Source organism: Miscanthus floridulus, chromosome 14, assembly GCF_019320115.1.
Source record: "Miscanthus floridulus cultivar M001 chromosome 14, ASM1932011v1, whole genome shotgun sequence".
NCBI lineage: Eukaryota > Viridiplantae > Streptophyta > Magnoliopsida > Poales > Poaceae > Miscanthus > Miscanthus floridulus.
In genome coordinates, this window is record NC_089593.1 from 53,379,318 (window position 1) to 53,390,438 (window position 11,121).

Genomic DNA, 11,121 nt, shown 5'->3' on the forward strand with positions numbered 1-11,121 from the left:
CTGAAAAATCATTTTTAAAACAAAATCGAACCCTAACAGCTACGCGTACCCGGTGCTGTACACAGACCCAAAACAAACAGCTAGGTGTACCCGGTGCTGTGCACCCAGACCTACTCACACAGTCAGCACTGACACGTGGGACCCAGCGGTCAACCGACCCCACGTGCCAGCGAGACAGAGTAGGGGCGCGCCGTTGACCGGCAAGAACTCACCGCCGACGAGATCTCCGGCGACCGGACCGGTACCCCCATGCTCCACTCGACGACGCGCATGCAGTGGTGAGGGTTGCGAGGCTAGAGGACCTCCGGCTGAGGCTCACTGGTGGCCATGGCGCACGGTGGCGACGGCGACGCTGGAGAAACGCCCGATTGGGCCTCACCTTCAGACGATCCGCGTGGCGCGCGGGTCGGCGGCGTGGCGCGTGAGGCGACGGTGCTCGTGGCGCGAGAAATCGGTGAGTGGTGCGATGGCTACAACAGAACGTGGCGGCGGACGGTGCGGCGGCGCTAGAGCTGAGCCGCTGCCGCTGCTGCTGCTCAGGCGAGTGCGGGGCGAGAGAGAGAGCTGAGAGCGAAATGAGCGAGTGGAAGGGAGCGAGCGCGCTGCCGTTCCTAAAATGGGGACACGCCTCGGCTGGCCGTCGCCGGCGCATGGTCGCCACACGGCATCGGAGCCCTGGCATAGTCGGCCACGGTGCGCCACAGTGCCAACAGCCTGTCGGCAGGTGGGCAGCCGACGGTGCCTGCCCTCCATTTTTTGAAATCAAAATTTTGCCACCTTTTTGCCCTATAGTTCCAAATCTAGACGGAACTAGACAAAACCCATATTGAACGAAATGTAGAGTATGAAATTCTTAACATTTCCTTCAAAAGGGTCAATACCTAAGTCTGCATAGATTTTGAATTATAGATCAAGAAGCAAAACTGGTTTTGAAATGACTTAGGGATTTTTAGAAATTGAAAACAGCTTTGAAATCTGCCTTGTGGGTCCTTTTTGAACATGTTGTGCACATTTTCATGACTTGGCTCCTAAACAAAGTTTGTTCCTTATAAAATTCTCTACATCTTTGCTTTAGGTTGCTCAGACATGCAAACATCCTAAGCCACACTTTTTAAATAGTCAAACAAAAGGGTTCAGGGGTCAAATTTGGTCAAACCATGACTTGGAAACCTAATTAGTCAAAATGATCTACATGAACATTGTTCCTAATGACATTCTTGGTGTAACTAAGTTACTTAGGATGATTACTAACCACACCATACATTGGTCACACAAGAATCAAGCATCACATGTATTGAAACAATGAAAACACAAGAAATGTTGCAAATGTTTCATAGTCATGTTTCACATGTTTCATGATCTCGTTGCATAGTATTAACTAACCTTGTTTCACTAAGTGAGTGGCACATGTTGCACTTAAGTGTTGCACACTTTACATTTCATAAAAGAGACAACACACATGAAATATACAACATGTTGCAATGTTTCGAAATCATGTTTCATGTGATATAAGTTCATGAAGGGATGCATGATGCTCATGTTCATGAAATGCAGTGCAAATGTGGAAGCTAAACACCAGGGGTGTTACATGATGGATATGGTAACTGTTCGCACGATGATCAGGGGATTGTACAGATGAGTTGATGGCAAGTAATCATGACTTGGAAGAGATATCGGTACAGGATATTTTAATTCTGAAAGTGGCGGTATTATTATGTTAGGATCTTGCTGATGGATTATTGTTTCGGTATCTTAACCATAATCAAGACAAGAGTGGTTGGCAATTGTGCGATATTTACTGTGGTGCGTGAATTAGGATTAGATTTGATTAGATTTGATAACAGATCAAGTTTTGGCTTGAAGGATGAGTTACGGTAATTGGGCGAAGGCAAACGTTATCTGTAGTAAATTTTGGAGCATTAATGGTTTTATACTTCAAAATTTGGGGGCATGTGTTGACACTATTTTTTGCACGTGTCAAAATGATCAGAGTGGGCTAATCGGCAGGAGGAAAGTTACTGTATACACTGACAGCCGATGAAAATCAGCTTGTAAAGATGGTTGCCGATGAATGGTGGTGATCGATGGAGAGGTTGATTTAGATTGGGGCGTTGCCGATAAGGTTGGAAATGTTATTGTCGATGCCGATGAAGGAAGGCTTGAAGACTACTGCCGATGGAACAGGAAGTATGCCGATGGAGAGGAGGTCGGTGAGATTTCCATCGTAATCAAGGCGGACAGGGAAATAGATAGGAGTTGATTTCCTTTTCTATATTTGTTAGAGTATGATTCATGTAAGAGTCGCGTGTTTCCTTAGATATGGTCTTGGTGTCCTAGTTGTGTTTGGTTATGTCTCTTTAGATCAGGGTATAAATATAGATTGAGGGGCAATGTAATATATATATCAATCAATATCAAAACCAATTTTTACTACTATTTGCATCTACTTACTTTTCGGCGACTTCGTCAATTTGCATATTTTTCCTTTTTTACGAGTTCTCATTGATTCGGCGAGTTGCATAGCTTCAGTGCGACCTTCGGCGATTCTCGAGTTCCATGTGAGTACCTCTTGGCCGTGACTTCTGGGCGTATCGCTGTTGTTAGGACCAAAGTGCTCGTATCTTCATCCTTGTCGATTAACAGGTCAAATTGACTGGCACGCTTTGGATATCAATTCGGATATTAGCCCTTTGTGTTTGCAGATCCACTTTTGCATCAACAGATCTTACGAATCTAGGTACAAAAGATTTATATAATCATAAGTACTAGATTTTTAATACATAGGACAAACCTAATCATATTATCCGCCACAAACTTTCAAATAAGACAGGATTGTGGCTAGATCAAAGGTAAGAAGAAAGAAATTTGAACTTTAAAATATCAAGTTTACTTTCTTTGATCCAAATAAATTTGAAGGTTTTCCAAAGTAACCTACAATGATCTTAGATGGGAACAGCTCTGATACCAGCTGTGGTAGAACCTCCTAAGAAATCGGGCCCACATGCACCTATCGTTGTCTTACCAGACCTCGGATAGCGTTCACGAGTTCCCAACAACTCAACAGGTCTGTCGGGTGTCCTCGGGAAACCCAAATCATCCACGATTCTCTTTTCAAACAGGATCCCAATCATAGACATTGCAGATTACAACAGTTTATTCAAATATATACATCAGAGTAAAGATAGCGGAAGTCTTAAGATAACATAGTTTACAAACCAGTTGTTTTCAAACTTACAATACCATAAGTGTCATACAACCATAGTAGCGGGATAATATTACATTAACTTTATTTATCATACAAACTAGTGCCTTGTCCAAAGGCCATTCATCACTCCTCATCGTCATTGACTTCAAACACAAACATGCAGCAGGGACCAAAACAAGCCTGTGCATGCGACTCACCTACAACAAGGATTAACAAACCCTGAGTACAAAAGTACTCAACAAGACTAACCCGACGTAACAGGGGTTGAAAGACTTTAAAGATGCAGGTGTTAGGACAAGGTAAGGATGTAGTAAGATTCAAAAGTTCTTTGCAAAAAGCTTACTATTCTTATTCTATTTTCAAGTTTTACCCCTAAGTTCTTTTAGTTCATTATCTCAACTAAATGTACATTTCCCATATTCCATTCCTTCTCATTCCATTCTTTTCTCATATTTTAGTAATTCTCCAGTCCTGCATTGCTTCTATAATGAATCAAGTCTCCATATCCGTGGAGCATCGGCAATTCAAATTGATTCAAGTCCCAGCTGGGGATTCCTTATCACACGACATATGTAGAACTTAATCTTGCATATATCAACCTCGCTACCGGATCCTCCTATACTAAGTCGTCTCCATGCCACCCGAGAGCACAACACACCTCAACTCTGGCCACATTTCAGCCACGAGGGTACACGCTACTCCCGCCATCTCTCCACTCCCAGTGCGTGGGCATTCGTCTTAGCATCGAATTAGCCGAAGTAGGCTTACCGGAGTATGTGACTAGTACTAAAAAGTGTCTCATTCAAAAGATCCACAATGAGTGGCCTTTAAGCGACATAGTCGGCAACATTACCCAATATTCAAGATAAGTCACCCGACTAGTCTCTAGTTCATTCTACCTTCTTTCTTTCTTTGGCTAGGATGCCATCTTTGATTGTATCGAAACTTTTACTTTAAAAGCCTACCATAAAGCATACTAAGCATTCTACGCCTTTGTAAATGAAATCATCTTCAAGGATGGTAAACAATTAACAAGGTAGGCAATGCATCAAGTAGGTAACATTTGAAATAATCAACTTAATGCAATAGGTAACATAGGTGATAAACTTTTCAAAGTAAACAAGGTAATGGTTTAATGCATAAACTGGGGCTTGCCTTCGTTGACGATCTCAGGTTCTGGATCAGTACCACAATCATTGAATCCCGTGACAACCGGGGATTCTTCTAGAACTTGCTCAACTAGAATCGTTTCACTCTCGAGTTCTACACGAAATGATAACATATGCTTCAACATGATGATAATGTAAACATGATGCTTTCACGGTACATGAAATGTAAAAACACCCCGAATATGATTTTCCTTCACGGTACAGTTGCAAGCCAACAAAACCAACTTGCAATCCTACCATCAAGAACCACACATGTGACTTGACCAAATGAATCTTGAAACCCTACTAGTCACAAAACATGACCAAAACAAGATTCAACACTAAAGAAACACTTAGGGTTTGCTTTTATTTATTTTTGAATTAATTTGGAAATAAGCCCAAAAATGAACTTGTTCCAAATGACCTCAAAATTTTATGTAAGCTTCCTTATGTCAAATTAGTGTACCAAAACAAATTTCATAATTTTTGGAATTATACAATGGCCTACAAAAATCATGGAAATTGCATTTATTAATTAATGGACTAAATATTTGAACATTAAAAATATATTCAAATTTCAAGTTTCAAATTTTTGAACCATACTAGAGCATGTACAGAAGCTACACACAAATTTTTAGAATTTTTGGAGCTATGATTATTTTCCTACAAATTTCCAAAGATTAAGCACTATTCAAAATCAGAAAATAATAAAACCTCACTGTTCTTCTCCTTCTTTCTCACTGACAGCCCGACCCCACTTGTCAGTGACACATACAGGTCATGGCGGCGCTACCATCACTGGTCGGCCCAAAATGCGCCGACGGTGACGCTCCGGCAAGGCATACCGCACTCAAATGATCTACACACTCCTACAAACCCATCCTAGCCCTCAGATCGGCAGAAGGCGCACCGAAGAAGGCTCCACGCCGGCCATGGTGGCTCGGGCACGACGGCTCACGGCATAACCCCGGCAACAGTGCAGTAGAGTCTAAAACAAAGCGAGTATTGTGTTCAGTAGCTAAAACAAAGCGAGTATTGTGTTCAGTAGCTCACCATGATCACGCCGGTGCGTTTGGTGAAGATGGAGACGATCTAGAATAGCTTGGCCACGTCGAGTCGACGGTGGCGGAGCTCCAGCCAGTCTCGGGGAAGAAGACATTGCGCCGGGCAATTCTAGCCAACCCAAGCGACATGAGCAAGCCGCAGAGAAGTGCAAGACCGAGGCGATCGCATTGGCATAGCTGGGCACGACGGACGCGGCTTGACGGTGGCTACGGCGAGCGGCAGAGCTAGCTGGTGGCGGAGCAGAGCAGAGGAGAAAAACAGGGACAACGGCGGTGGCTGCTGCTATTTATAGCCGGGAAGGGGTTGCCCGACGTCGACAGCGCACGCCCAAGCTCGCCACGGTGCCGGCTACGCGCGAGGAAGCAGAGCAAATTGATCAGCGGCGACAACCGTGTGGCGTCGGCGACAAGCAGAGAGGTGGCGCTCGGCTACTTTTCAATTTTGAAGTATTTATAGAATTGCCACTGCGTTGATTTTGCAAATTACTCATAAATTTTCTAAAGAAGTTGAAAATCTCCAAAAATGAAAGTTGCTCAACTATTTAAACTCTACAACTTTGCTTCAAGGAACATTTTCAAATTATGCCTCCATTTTGAAATTTGAATTTGGGGTGCATTTAAGCATTTGAATCATTTCAAAATTACTCCAAATTTTATATGTAAACTTGAAAAACTTTGAATACCAAAGTTGATCCACATAAAATAATCTTCAACTTTGCTTTTTTCCTCAACTCCAAATTCCACATGGATTTTGAATTAGACAAAAGGGGCAAAAAGGACTTTTATGATATGAATTTGAATTCAAATTTGATTTGTTTTCCTTTTTACTTTAACTTTGATTTTTGACCAGTAACATGGCCCATTAGGGTTATTTGAGTCAAATGACACATGGCCTCACATGATCACATGAAATTTGACCGTTGTGGTCATGATCTTTATTTAGGGTTTTGAATCACATCACATGAAATAACAACATTATGAAATAAAGCTTATTCAGTGAATGCATTTAAAATTTTTCTACTTTATGAATGCTTTGCAATGCATATGATGACCTGTCAAGTTTTAGTGCTAGGTCAAAACACTAGAGGTGTTACAACATGTAGACTCTATGATCTGAATGCACACGATGTATGTCAACAATATTCTACAAAAGATTAGAACTAACCAAAGATAATGCAGAAATAGATGGTCTAGCAGATATAGGTAGCAACCAACATTGCTCCCCTTCTTGAAAGTGAACTTGTTTCTTTGAAGAACATGAGAAAATGTTTGTATTATTATGGCTGCCCTCTAAACGATCATAACCTTGTACAACAAAAGGAAAATTCATATTACTACGAATGTATACTCGATGTATCATATATTGTCCCTTGTTGTTATATTTGCTAATAACATGATATGTGTACTTAGAAAACCAAGGCAAATCAGTATATGTAAAAAGGCTCTCCTCTAAACAATCTAGGTTACGCAAAACATTAAATTCAATGTAACCCAAAGTATGTAAAGAAGACAACAGTTTGAACTCATCAGTTTTAGTAGCAATATGAATAACATGTTTATTTTCAGCACAAGTGACTGGTTCCAAAACATGTAAAACTAAAGCATCATCAACCAATTCATCTTTATCACAAGGAACTTCAAGCAGATTATCATGGGACAGAGATAAATCAAGAGAGGGTTCCACTAACAATTGCTCTATGATAGCATGGTTTGTGAAAAAATTTAGTACATTAAAACATTTCTCACCTTCCATGAGTGTAGCACCATGAGAATTACCGATGTTCTTAGTAGGAGTAAGAGGTGCATTGTGAAGTGATGGTTCTAAATTTGCATATGAGGTTGTGAGCTCCTCATTTTCTTCCATGTCATCCTCTCGTTTATGGACATTATCCTGCAAAAGGTTAGTCATAGCAAGAGGAATAACAATAGACTCTTCCTCTAAATGGTGCACCTCAACATATGAAGTCAAAATAGGAGGTGGTTTAACAAAGGTTTCTCGCATAAGAAGTTTCATATCATTCAAAGTTTGAGGTTTATCAGAAGGATCTAAAGACTCCCACCAAGATAAAGTAGAATGTCGCAAAATACTAGCTGTATTTTTTACCTTCCTCCTTGGACACATAAAGTGAGTAGCAAATATGTTATCTATGGCAATTTCCCACTCCATGTACTCATCAGCACCTATACCATCATAAGTCGGTGGATACGAACAACCTATCATTGTTAGAAGACAGCAAAAGACAACACAAAAGTATTATCCCTATCAAATGACTATGTGGTTGCCGTGGTGTCACTTTTCACAGCAAGTGGAAGCATCTTACCAAGCTCTTACAAAGTTCTTACCAAAACAAGTAGTGGATGGTACAACCGGCGGCTGGTTCGTGATACCTGTGAGATAGTGGTACTGAGATTGCAAAGCCCTTTTTCTGTACTGATCTGAAGAATTTGTGGAGCTTGGAAGGCAAACAAAGAGTAATATGTATATCTGGCACACAAGTCAGTAACAGAAAGTAATGCTGAATTATAGTCCAAAGTACTTGTTCTCATTGCTGGTCTAAAATGTTCCAAGTACCAGGTGTGTGACAAAAATATGGTGGATAGCAAGGTGATAAGTGTGTGAAAAACAAGTATGATGGATGGAAACCGTAATACAAACAAGAAACCAGACAGCACACGCAAGCACAGCTCACTTTGGTCTTCTCTATGTGCTCCTCTAGATATTGTTCCTCTTTTGCCCCTCTTTTTTTCTATTTTTTGGGCATCATTGTTTTTTTGGGAAATTTCAACTTTTTTATTTTATTTTTTGATATTATTCCTTTACTTAGGAGCACAAAAGATGTAACCACAAAAAATATGAGCTTAAACAAGTGAAATACGTGGCCTGTGGAAAATTCAGAAAACTTGCTCAAAATCGACACAAACCTTATGACCGCGAAAAGAGGGTCTTGTGACCACTTTTTGACCAATTTAAATTTTTTCGACCCTGACAAGGCGAGGGATGGATGGATTCAAAATTTTTTTCTGATCAATTTTGATATATGCAACGTCGAAATCGGAGTTCGTATGCGAAAACTAGACCAGTTTTAAGAATTGGCTCCGAATTAGAGGACAAAACGGGAACAATGTGCGCAAAATTGGTCACAGCAGCAAAGATTAGATGGAAACAATGGGGGAAAACACACGAACTAGACTCTAACATGACCTAACCAGCAATAAGACCTTGACCAGGACACAAACTCAACACGACGGACTCTGAAACCAAAATATGCAAAGGCTATGGCGTGGAAGGTTATAGGACAGGGAAAAAAATATGGCACTGGACTAATGGGACGAAAGCGAGACACTCAAAACTAGGGGATAAATATGAACCTGACGGTATACCTTAGCTCTGATACCACTTAATGGGGACGGGGATCCTGATCTTTTGTCAGGTAGAGGTAACTATCGTTGTGGCGGAGAATGACACACCGATCTGGCTTCAGATCGAAAGATCGAACCCTGCAATCTTAGCACCACAACTCCTCTGGTTATCAACCAAGTCATGGACTAGGTTAACCTCGCCAAGAAGGCTAATCCCTACCTGCACAATGAAAAACACAAGCAAGAACAAGAAAGAACACAACCAAATTATAGATGAATGATTAATCTCACGAAGTTAGGGTCTCACAAACCGATAAACGGCGAAACTGTTCTTGACAGAATAATCTAAGCAAAACCCCAAAACCTAATGACGATGGTGGTGTAAGATTATAAAGGTCTTAGGGTCATCGCCAACCCTAGACGCGCCCCCTAATGGGCCCAAACACGATACACGGTCCAACGGACCAAAAGACGGTGTGACAGCACCCTGGCAGATTCTGGACGCTGACTTGTTTCAACGATTCCCATTGATTCCGAAGAGCTTTTAATGTGAGACCACTTGTATTGGCTTTCTTATCAAATTAGCTTTCTATCCATATGTGGATCATTGAAATCGGAGTCCGGATGCAACCTGGGTGACTAGTTTAAGGTAGACTGGTCCTGGAGGCCGAGGCAGACTCGAACTTGAGTTGCTTTGGGCCTCCACCTCGAGGACTCGAACCGAATTAGCCTTGGACCTCCTTCTTGACTTGGACACGCTTGCTAGCCTCCTAACCCTCCATACCATGCACCAAACATGGTCATATGCATGGGTGTCATGTCCTCATCAAGAAGGCTCCCTTGCCTCACACCAGGACAACAACATCCAAGGAGCAAGGGCTACTCCGCAAGAGCATCATTCCAAAGGGCCTAGGCCCTAGCTAGCTAGTAGACTTGGTTTGGGAGAGATGTGAGGGAGAGTATGGGGAAAAGCCGGACTTGTCGGTATCTCCTCGACCTTGTACCTCGGCGAACACTTGTACCTCGACGGAATATTCACTAAGTGTTTGGGTTTCTTATGGTATAAAGTCTTTTAATTAGTTAAGCTTTACTCTTACTTGTTTGCGGGTTCATTGTTCATCCTTGTGACGAATACTCTAGTAGAGGGCCTTGATGAAGATGGATAACCCTGTGCGACGCTAGAGTAGTAGTCAATAGCGTAAACATGGTGTCTAGGCTAGAGGCTACCTTCATTTGCCTCATATCCTATGGTTGAGGGATAGGTAGCAGGTGATGATAGCCCTATCCGTCCCTTGTAATCCCCCACATTCGGGTACAACGTAGAGCTATAGACCTGCATCGACTGGCAGACCAGTTGCAACCCGGTGCTCGAAGTAAACAAGTGAAAGTAGAGTTTATCTTTCCATAAGACCCAAAAGCCATAGGAGTCCATTCTACCCTTTCCAACTTTACCCCTTATGTTGTCCTTGGATGAATTAGCTAGAAAAAGTACCTCCATTTCCTGTGGAAATATGATACCCTGAATACTTCTAGGTGAAAGCTACAACGGTAATTCTGTGCGCTTGCAGAATCTTTCTATGTGCGTTAAGAAATGCCAACAAGCTTTTTGGAGCCATTGCTGGGGAACGGTTGTTGTATTCTCTTCGAACCTAGTTCATCCACATATCTGTATCTTTTTGTTTTATAAAAAAACCCAAAATATTTTCACCATGATGTAAACTCCAACTCCAAACCATTCCACTTCAAAGGGGGAGTTTCGTGAGCCACCACCAAAACCAACCCTCCATTCTGGCTATGAACTCCACCCTAGTTTAATAGCCATGGTTCAGGCACAACCCTTCTCAAGGCATGACAATGAAAACCCCTACCATCACCTACGCGAGTTCGAGGAAATGTGTTCATGCCTGAGCATCTCGGGCATGACACAAGAAACTCTAAGGTAAAAATTGTTTCATTTCTCTCTCACAGGGAAGGCAAAACAATGGTACACATTTGCCATATAAAGTATGAATGGGGACTAGGATGAACTTAAAGACAAGTTTTGTCTTCCATTTTTTCCCATGTCCCATATCAACTTCTACTAAGGGCAATCCTCGACTTTGAGCAGTATGAGAAGGAGTTTATAGGTGCAGCCTAGGCTAGGTTTTCAAAATGAATTTATGCTGGCTATTGACGGTAGTTAATAACAGGTTTAAACTAACAAATTCCATAAGATTTGGTGAATCTATATTTTCTGTAGAGTTTATCCAGAAAACCGTCAAGGTGGGCCTACATATCAGATTTAATCATGCTTATACACAATGAAACAGACACCAAAAGACTGTAAAAGACTCGAGAGGACTCC